This window comes from Populus trichocarpa, chromosome 2, assembly GCF_000002775.5.
Source record: "Populus trichocarpa isolate Nisqually-1 chromosome 2, P.trichocarpa_v4.1, whole genome shotgun sequence".
Taxonomy (NCBI): domain Eukaryota; kingdom Viridiplantae; phylum Streptophyta; class Magnoliopsida; order Malpighiales; family Salicaceae; genus Populus; species Populus trichocarpa.
In genome coordinates, this window is record NC_037286.2 from 17,292,729 (window position 1) to 17,304,397 (window position 11,669).

At 30.5% G+C, this 11,669-nt stretch overlaps 1 non-coding gene across 1 annotated transcript; it reads right to left on the reverse strand.

Annotated features, from left to right (window-relative positions):
* Positions 1 to 11,346: 11,346 nt before the first annotated feature.
* On the reverse strand, positions 11,347 to 11,453 carry LOC112326689 (small nucleolar RNA R71). The gene has a single exon (XR_002980626.1). It is a non-coding gene; the product is annotated as a small nucleolar RNA R71 (small nucleolar RNA).
* Positions 11,454 to 11,669: the final 216 nt, after the last annotated feature.

The window sequence follows — 11,669 nt, forward strand, 5'->3', positions numbered from 1 at the left end:
AAATATATATATATATATATATATATAGAGGAAGAAATGGAACACTAACGAATCTACAGTGGAAAAAATGAAGTTTACTCAAGAAAAAGAATAAAGAGGGTAGGTATATATAACCAATAATAGGAAAAGTTAATGGACTCTTTAGGTCAGTTCACTGTCAATCAACTGTTAAGCTGATCTGTAATCCACAACTATGAGGAATCTAGCCAATAGGAATAGAACATGACAAGACCCCATTAACTCTCTCAGGCCATTTCGTTCTTCATTTCTTCTATATATACATGCGCAAGGTCCCTGCTTTCATCTAATATCTTACCCTAAATAATATCACAAAAAATATCCATTCATTCATTCTTTTGTAATTACCAAGATGAAGCCACATAATCTCTCCAGCGATGGTTCTCTTCCTCGTGATGCGAAGAGAACAATTGCAGAGAGGCTCAAGCAGGCTATTGATGCGGCTACTGTCTCCATGACCATGGCTCGGAACGGGGCTGGTGAGGGAAACAGTGCTCTCTTATATTCAAAAGAAATCGAAAGACGAAATTGGAGCTCTCAGGCAGAGGACCCTATAAGAACTATGATGTTCTTAGGGTCATGGGGCCATACATGAATAAGCTCTCTTGCTTGACTCTGATCAAACCAAATATTGTTGAGTTGGATGATTAATTGGTGTGCAAGATCAACAAGTCATTTAACTAATTGAATATGTATGTAAATAATCATGTGTATGATATGGCTGATTCTTGGGAAAGAGCAAGTGGACGTGTTTCAGCCAAAGCTTTCAAGAACTATTAATTGAGCTGTAATGCCCGTAAGAGAACGATTTCTTGATCTGTTCTTCCGGTAAAATGAAATATGTCGCCTTTGCTTCATGCTATGTGACAATTGCTACCATAAAGTTGCTGCATCTTTGTGATAAACAGCTGGAATTCTCTTCTGTTTCTCCTTTTCTTCTTGTGTAATTGTGAACAAAATTTGGTTGAAAAGGTTTGGAAGGATTATCTTTTGAATCCCACAATTGGTGACTTATTTTCTACTTGTAAAAAAAAAAAAAAAAGCTTTTAATGTACTTTAGCTTAAGGGAATTAAGGGGAGCTATTAACCCTTCCATAAGCCCGACGATGAATATCTCGAATTGTTCTCTTTTGGATCCGCCGTCTAAGTAGACGACCAAAACTGATCATTGCAAACGAGAAAACTTTAGCTCTCCGCCGTTTAAGTGGCGATTCCTTATTAGACTTGGCAAAGTAAATGACCAAATCTATGAGTTCAATACAACAATTTGAACACTCTTTGTTAATGTGTAGTTGTAAACCCACAAGAGGAGCCTGTGGTTTGACAAGATCATGGTTCGACTCTTGCCTTGGTGAGCTAGGGAATTTTCTTTCCACCAGGCCGTTTGCCCTTAAACCTGCGGGCTCGCATCCTATAATGGAGGACGCCTCGAAGGAATCCACAAATACATCTCTACGTTAAGAAAGAAAGAAAGAGAGAAAGAAGTTATTAATGAGCAGGGGCACAAAACCAATGTTATAACCCGTTTTTACCATTGATTTATTTTTTGAATGGTTAAAGTACTTTCAAAAACATTAAAAAAACAAGAAAATCCAAATAAATATTTTAAAGTTGGATGGTTTAAATTTTTCAGGCATGATAAATTTCTCAAGTGTGTAATTGAACTAAAACTAGTTGTGATTGAGATGATTATAGGACCAATGACTAAAATTGTTAGTTTCATCAAATTTGAAAGGTCTTATTAATTCAATCAGGGGTTTAATTGGATAAATCTAAGGTTTTATAACTTATTTTCACTTCAATTGCAGATATTTTAAAATCCTAAGGGCCATTTTGGTATAGGCGAAGACATTGAAAGGTTTATTTGAACTCAGTTAGGGGCTCAGTTGAAAGATTTTAATTTCTTGGTTTGATTTTGGGTCATATTATGAAATCAAAGCTTCAGGGTACTAAATTTGAAAACACACTGATATTGGAGGACCACATTAAATTTTTATCACACCCGACGATGTCGTTTTGAAGATAGGGTATAAAAGCTGCTCTAATTTATTGTCTTCTTCCTCAAGAAAGAACCCTAGTAGCTGTTCTTTTCACCCTCAGTTGAACACTCACCCCACCGTCATTTTCACTGATCTTGGTGTCGTTTCGCTTGACCTCTAGTGTCGTGCCTCCATGATTTTAGCATCATTCATGTCTAGGTAATCTTCTCCACTAATTGATAGCTAATCATGTCCTTGCCCTTTACTTTTTTATTTTGTTTGGTTGTGGTTCAATGATTGTTTCGCTCAACTTGACAATATAGTGTTTTTGTGCACTCTTTTGTCATAACCTTGATGTTCTTTTTTTAGCTATCCCTAATGGTTTGATTTTCTGCTTGAGAATCCAACGACCTTAATGATTTTAGGTAAGTCGATTATTCTGCATTATAAATTTGGGTCTAGGGTTTAGAAAAAAGAGAAGGTGGAAGGAGGAGAAAAAAAAGAGGAGAATATTGCGTTTGGCCAAGACCTATAAAATAGTTCCCATCTTGTATTTTGATGTGTTTTTTTTTTTTTAGTTTAACGTGGGTGTCCGGGCCAGCTTACGCGTACTTCGACTAATCCTACGGGTCCTAAAGTTAACGATCATGTAAGCCTCCAGTGGTCATCATATGAGCAACCACAGGGTTCGAACCTGAGACCACAGAGGGAACAAACCTCTTGATCCCAAGTTTTTACCACTAGACCACCACCTAGATGATTTTTGATGTGTTCTTTATTATTATTAGTTTTGTTTTAGCTTGACAACATTTTGTCTCCTCTTTACCTTGTTTCTACCTATAAATTTGTCAAAATAGTGAGAGTTTTCTCATTTGGTTTTTCAACAAAATAATCAAAACCATACATACATGCATTTTTGGGTTTTGAGACCAGTTTGCAAGGTTTAATAGGTTTCAACCCACATAAAAAAGGTTATTTGGACTTACACTCCAAATTTTTTAAAACTCATTTTTTTAAAAAAAAAAACAAAAACCATGTCAAATTTTTTTTTGTTATTCACTCTTTGTGTTAAGATAAATAAAATCAATATGGGCATTATTTTGGATACTAAAAGAAGTAAAACACTTCCTTTCCAAATCAAAATGAGACTTATAGTTTTTAAGCCCAATATTCACGGAGCAATTTGGAAGTATTGATCTCTTTAGCAAATTTTTCATAATATGTATATTAAAAATTAGTAACAATAAATTTGTCACTAGTTATAACACCAGTTAAAAATATCATTTTCAAAACCAAGTCCTTAAAAGATCTTAATGTCACTAGATCCTTTTCCAGGTAGATGAGCCTATATGGGTCACTTCTTGGATTTTCAAGACCAGGGAATAAAAACCTCATTCATTAAATATTACGAGTGAATTTTAGTACCATATAAAATGAATCTTAACAAGTCATTATTCATAGATCTTGTTATATAAATGAAGTTTAAGTATAACTTTTTCTTGAAATTGGGTTAAGTTTAATGGGCCCAACATAAACCCATTAATTATTTATTTGAATATATTGATAGATTACTAGTGATAGGTCATGATAGAAAGTAACTAGTTTTAGACATGCCAATTCATTAGTTGTTATAAAAATGGTAGCAACTAAGGATGGTAAAAATTACCCGACCTTAGAATGGTTAGGATAAAAAATGATAACAACTCATAACAGTAGACTTGAAATCACCCATATAGATAGTGTAATGCCCAATTTTGTTTTTGTAAATACTTGTATAAATTTGAAAGGACGTGCTTGGAAGTGCGATTGCGATTGCTTTTTAAAGTGTTTTTTGTGCCGAAATGCATCAAATGATGTTTTTTTTTATTTTTTTAAAATTATTTTTGAGATCAGCACATCAAAACAATCCAAAACATATATAAAAAAAATTAAACTTTAGCAAAAAAAAATTTAAAATTTTTTAAGAACATGATTTGCACCATGTTTCCAAACGGCCTTTATTATTTACACATAAATCATGGTATATGTTGAAGTATATAACATGAGCATGTCTGTAAATGGTCGAATCACGTAACATTAATTACTATCCCATCATGATTTGAAGTCCCCATATTTCATTCAACATATATATTTAACCATTAAAAACTTGTTGATTAATTTTATCAAATTTTATTCAATTTTAATAAAATTTCGACAGAATTTCTTTTACATGGACATAGTTAAAATTTAATCCCGTCTAATTTTCTATATAAAATCAATTGCACACTACATGTACGTAAGCTTACAATTAAAACTCAACATTCATCACATAACATATAGCCTCAGACGTACTAACAATTGATTTTATCCATTGAGTGATTATGCAACACAAGCTTGAACTATCCATCACAATTCCATAACTGCTTAATTAATTACGTACATAACAAATAATATATTACAATCACTGTAAATTTATAAAAAAAATTTAAAAAGTTATTACATCATGAAATAAATATGTGACAAATAATATTTATAATATTTATACATATATAATTGTATCTATCTAACACAAAACTATATGATATCCATGCAGTGGAATTAGTGTTGTCCACTGCATAGATAATAAATACATGGAATTAGTGTTGCCCAATTATTAGACCTATAATACACATGACAAATAATTAATTACGAAGTTTATCTATTTATAAATATTCCCTAAAAAGGAAAACAACCAATATATACATATTATGTATCCTTTATTAATATTATCTTAAATAAATCAAGTTATTTCAACCTCATTACGGAAGTCTAAAGGCAAAACCTCGACCATTTCATCCATCTAGCTCCTCACATCCATTCCCATCTAAAATGTCAATTTTACATATTTATTTAAATCAAGTCTTTGATCAAACAGTTGACTTTATTACTCATTCAATTAAGTCCTCGTTCAAATGACCAACTTTACTTCTCAATCTTGTAATTAAGTCCCTGCCCAAACTATTGACTTTAACATTCAAGAAATCAATAAAGTCCTCGTTCAAATGGCTAACTTTAACATTCTAGTAATCAATTAAGTACTGATTTTAATATTTAAGTGCAAACAGTTGATTTTAATATTTAAGTAATTAATTTAAGTCTTCGTCTAAATAGTTAACTTTAACACATATTAATTCAAATAGTCTCCTTCTAAACAGTTGATTTTAATATTTCAGTTGATTTTTTTTTACCCATTCCATACATATATTGCAACTATAAAAATCTTAACAAAAGCATATTTTAAATAAAGAAGTGTGATGTCCGGCACCTACTTGGTACTCTTGCCAAACGAGCTTAACTCTATGCTAAGGGTCCAGCTTTAGATACCTCTCTTAATTTCAACGTGAAATATAATTATCAGCTTACCATTAAGTTAACTCATGAATTCATATTCATGTAAGGATTTCTATCCTTAGGTGTTGTTTGAGATTGCATTCAGAATGACATTTCTCATAAATTTATTTATTTATTTTTTTTGCTTAAAATTAATTTTTTATATTTTTGAATCTTTTTAATGTGCTAGTACTAAAAATGATTTTTTTTTAAAATAAAATACAAATTATTTTGATGCATTTCTAAGAGATTTTTTTAAAAACAACTACTACCACACTCTTAAACACCCCCTTAAGCATTCCATACTTTTAATATTGAATTTTAAACCCAACACATTTTAATTCCCACAATGCCTAAAAGTATTTCCTTAATAGACCAATTTCAACATTAATAATAATGGCTTAAGCCAACACAATTTATTTAGCTCATCAAGCAAATTTCCCAAATTAGTGTACTTAAATTTCCCATTCCACACACTAATTTAATCTACCCCATTCATGTTCGCTATCAATCATAAAATAACATTGCAACGACACAAGAAATCAATCATGATTAAGTTCCTCTATAATTCCTTAAACTAGTAATTGGGTCATTTCTTAACAAAACACTATAATTGACCATAACTTTCTCCATTCATTTCTCATACATGTAATTTCCATATAATTTCAAAATAAAAACTCAATTCAAACAATTCTACATCAAATTGGAGAACAGTCTCCACCTTAATTAGTTTCATGGTTGATCACCATGAAAATTTCACTTTTCATTATTAAAACAATTTCTTAAACTCACAGTTCATCAACTAACTCACCATAGTACAAAATTAATCAACCTGATTCTTCTTAATTTTAAAGTCTTTTGCCCGACTACACTAAAGACAAAAGAACCCATTTTTTTTTCTTCTTTTTTTCAATTTTTTTTCATTCACGACTAATTCTTTTATCACTTATACAATTTAATCCTTATTTTTATTTTTTTTTCAATTAGCATTCACCCATTAAGGTTCCAAAAATCCAAGTCCTACACTTTCCATAATAATCCTACAACTTGTAATTCATGTATACAACTAAAACTCTATCACAATTGTCATTTATTGCACCTTCATATTAATCCTACACCTAATATCACACAATCTAAACAAGGTTTACACCTCTCTCTAAATACCCCCCCCCCCCATGGCTGGCCATAAGAACACAATAAATTATGGTTTTTATTCAATTTTTTCCTTTAATGTTGTTGTTATTCTAACCATTGTTATACCAATCAACCAACAATCCATTAAAAACAATCATTCCTAAGAATTGAATAATCCTAGAATTGCATTTTGAGGGTTTTTCACCCTCCCACCATAAAATTATCAAAAATAAGAAATCGATCATAAAAATCAACTTACCCGCAATAAATGAACTCAATCCAGAGGTACCCATATAATTTGTCCATCAATCTTTTTTTTCAATAACGGTTTAGTGTTTTTACTTGGTAATCTAGTAGAACTTGCTCACATTTAGTTTCCTTCCACCATTGATCAAGACAGAATAAAGAAAAATAGAGAATTTTAAGCTTCCCAAGCTAAAAATAGTTGCATATGGTCGACGAGTTTGTTTTGTAAAAAGAGGGAAGAGCTTTTCATCATATTTACTAAAATGTCACTCTTTACTTATTAGATGAAATACAATAAAAATCCCAATTCATTGATAATTATTTCATGCGCCAAACCTATCATTATCTCATTTAGGTTTAGCATTTTCACCATCTTTAGTAAAATTATGCGGCTAAACACTGAATTTACATAAATAGTCGGTATTATATGCGCACAAGTTCGTACATTAATTTATTTGGAGTTTTATTCTAGTTTCCTAAGGATTTCCACCCCAATTTACATAGATTTTCTTTTAAGGAAATATTTTACCCAATTAAAATTTACTTATTTTATCATGGGGTTTACATATAGACTACTAGTAGATTAGGTACAATAGAATATTAGAAATAATGGACAAGTTGGCAATGTAGCTTACCTCAGGTAGGATACTTTAGGGTGATAATATCTTATATTTTACGTAGCAAGTCCCTCATCTTAGAACTCTGAAGACCAATTAAGATTTTCTAGTAACCTTAATACTAGGTGGCGACTCTTTTCTATAAAGTTTAATTAGACCTCCCCCCCTCCCCCCACACACTACATACAAAATCCTTTCCTTTTCTAGGAAAAAGGGCGAGTTGGTGCGATGTCGGGCGCGACTGCATGATGACTCCACTAGAGAGATTAATACTATACTTTGCCTCCTTTCTTTAATTGCTACTTTGTTTGTTGTGCTTATTTATTTATCTATTTACTTTAGCTTTTTATTCCATAATTTCCATGCATACATATTGGATATGGATATGTGCATCCAAATAAGACATGACACTTTTAAAAGCACATATCTTAAGATTAGGTTAAGTAGGGGAGTATCCAAATGACTATTAGTCTAGGTAAGATTCATGAAACCATCAACTCCCATTTGATTATTAACTTGGATGTGGTTAGTATGTCAATTTGACATGCTTATGACCTATGGACCTCTTGAGGAAGACTATTGAGCAATGAGAGACCCTTGTTACCGAGTAGTGGTTAGAACCTGCCTTTAAGGTATACCATTAAAAATACTACTAAGGCAAGCCTAACATGTGGCATCTTGAATTTCAGAATTTTTAAGTGACAGATAGTCACCACATAATAGATTACTCCTATAAAATTTAAGCAAGAGTTTGAGTTATTGTAGTTGACCAAATGGGAATGCCCGAGATTAGATACCGGTAAATTATCTTATCAATGACACTGCTAGATTGGTTCAGATCTAGAAGTCCAAATGCACCAATTCTTGTTTTGTTGGAAAGCTGAGAAAATTTCCCAAAAATATCATGAGGACTATCTGCTCAAAGTTTGATGTTAGCAATGTCGTTTTCTACAGACAAGAAGATAAAGATTGTTACCAAGTCAAGAGGTGGCCACCCACTCAACAATTAGTCATCAAATCAATAGTTTTGAATTTTGACCTATAAAAGGAGGCATTTTCCATGCATTTAGGCATCTTGGTTTTCAGATCAAGATCATATTCTTGCTTTCTTTCTTTGTATTTTGTAATGTTCAAGTTTTATTACATGTTATATTTTCCTTAATCTCTTGTTTATGCTTTTCATTTCCTTTACTATACTTATATAATTATGTTCTTATCTTGTTTATCTATGTTTATCTTATTCATAATGTTCAACTAAGTTTATTATGTCAAAGTAAAAAGGTTACACTAATGGTGTAAGAATAAGTATAGTATAAACTCAACTTGGACTTTAATGTTTGATACTAACATGTTTTGTATTTGTTATATTATTCACTCTTAATACCTTGTTTGTTAAATGGTTAATTTAGATTTGTGTTGAACAACCCTTGGTACAACAAATACTTGACACTTTCATAGCCCAACTGTATGGTATAACCAACACCTGAGCTATGAAAGGAACTTGATTTGTTGTTAACATAAGTTATCACCATGAATACCTGACCACATTTACAAGTATTGACATTACTCGAATAAGATAATTAATGTAATCATATTAATAATTTATCATCCGATTGGAACCTCTTTTGTGTGTGGTTTCCAGTTGAGTAATAAAAAGAATTTATATTATACTTATTTGAAATACCATTAGTGGATCCTCTAACCTTGACAGCTGTTTTTATCATTGTTTAATCTTCACATTAATCTTACATCTCTAAATTCTCTTTAACTCATTATTATTATTATTATTATTATTATATAGTTAACCTCCCTATGGTTCGACCCCGGTCTTGCCGGGTTATTTATTACTTCGACACTCCTGCACTTAGGAGAAGACATCAATCTTTTGGTCGTGTCAATTTGTTCTACCATTTCTTCTTTTTGGGAGATATCAACATGGTCCCTACCATAGAGGAGTATGATGTGCTTGATTTTCATATGATTTTTACCTACACCTACATTCAACTTTATGCTAGTTTATCTTAAATATTTCAATTTTATATAGTTTTTATTTATTTATTTATATTTATATATAGGAAGAAAAAGAATTAATGAAAGCCTATTAGAATACAACTAAATAAGGAAATTAACCTTGAAGAGGTTGTGTACATGTTTTGGAAAAGAAAAGAAAAAGAAAATTTTCCTATTGTAAGAATTGGAAATTTTTATACTAGAAATTCTAGAAACACATCTCAGTAAACCAGACATAACTTTCTCTACAGATAACCAAATTATACGATCTTGCTTTGAAAAAAAATCTAAACAAAATCTACATAACTTTTGTGTTTATGACTTTTTTAAAATAAGTCATTCTAATAGAAAAAACAGGGCTCAAAATCATGGGTTAGAATTTCTAATTTTGGAAGGAAAATCAAGAAACAAATAAAAAAAGATTTTGAAACAAAAAAAGAGAAGATTAAAGGAAGAGACCATGACCATAGTTGATAAAAAGGTTTTTTTTTACTATTAAAACCAAAGAATGAGAGGAAAGAAGAACTAGAAAAAACTAGACGCTACTATAAAGTGCTTCAGCAATAGATTCCAAGTAAAAGGGTTTTATTTTATTCTTCTACTTAATTTTTCCTTAATGTATTCTATTAAGAAAAGGTTTATTTTAGATTCATTATGAACTATAGTTACTTTTCTAGGGCTTGGATATAGTCTATTTTTTATTACACAATTTAAATTCCAAGTTATTTTATTTTCAATTTGTTTCATGTTAAGTGTTTATCCTTGATCTTATTGCTTATAATTTTCTGGCCAACTATTGTTTAATCTATTGAATCATAATTAGACTGAGAGGTAATTTATGATTAAATGCTTTTAGAATTAAACAAAATTAATTGAGCAAAAGATTGAGACACTTTACCACGATTAGTGATAGTGTAGAAAAATCCAAAAAATATAATGAATCTTCAAATAATTTAATTTACATAGGGATATGTTGAATTATTAGGTGAAGTTATTTTTAATGTTGTTTGAGAGAAAACATGAATAATTAGGGGATCTTTAAATTAGCAATATAAGGATTCAAAATTTTATAACAAGGAGTAATAAATTGTGTAAGATTAACTAGGTGTAATAAAAAAAACTCTAGATTTATTTTTATTATCTTTAAAACCTTAAGTTTTATTCTCTATATTTTTTAATTGAATTTTTTCAAACTCTTTAATTTAATTTAAGTGGTCAATTCTATAAAATTTCAGTTTGATTTCTAAATAGTAATCAATTTGATAGATTTCAATACTCAATAGCATAATTAGTCATTGTGGGCTTGACACTTTTTTTTTCATAAAAATTTTACTAACTGTTGCAATTTTGTTCACTTGTAAATATTATCACATCAAGTTTTTGGCGTTATTCCTGGTGATTAATTATTGGTTATTGATATTTATACTAGCTAGATTGTTAATAATTTAGGATTTTTTTTTTATTCATCATCATTGCTTTGATTAGATCTTAATTTTGCTTTTTTTTTTTAATTATAGGATTTAAGAGTGTATGCCCCATTCTAAACTATAAGAGCCTTTACCTTTTGATCATGAGATTAAGAGAACTTTACATCATATCAATAAAAAATAGAAGTAAAAAATCACCACATCTGTCATTTTTATGGTAGAGTAGTGAAATCAAGAGGTAAATAAAGCTTTGAGGGATATTTGATGCCTTCGGTTAATGAGTCTGCATTTAGCTTAAGGTGGTCGACTATACAAGCCAATAATTTTGAGATTAAACTGATGATAATTCAAATAATATAGTAAAATATTCATTTGAGGGGGCTGTCGCAGGAGGATCCTAATGTTCATATCATAAAATTTTTAGAGATTTGTGACATCTTCAAGCACAACAAAGTTACATATGATGTTATTTAATTGGGTTTGCATCTAGCATAAAAAGGCACGACTAAATTCTCTACCATTTGGTTTTAATGTTTGGGAAAGTATTTTTCTCCAGCCAAGATAACAAAGCTAAGGAATGAAATTACCACATTTACTCAATTTGAGAATAAATCTTTGTATGAAGCATGAGAGAGATATAAAGATTTGTTAAGAAAGTGTCCACATCATGAACTTCCAACATGGTTTCAAGTTTAAACATTCCATAATGGTTTAGGAGCTACAAATAGGTCCATGATTGATGCAACAATAAGAGGAGCTTTGAGGAGTAAAACTCATATAGCAACTTATGAACTTTTGGAACAATTGACATCTAATAACTATCAATGGCCTTATAAGAGAGCAATGTAAAGAAAGGCGGTTGAAGCTTTTGAACTTGATTCTATTACCAC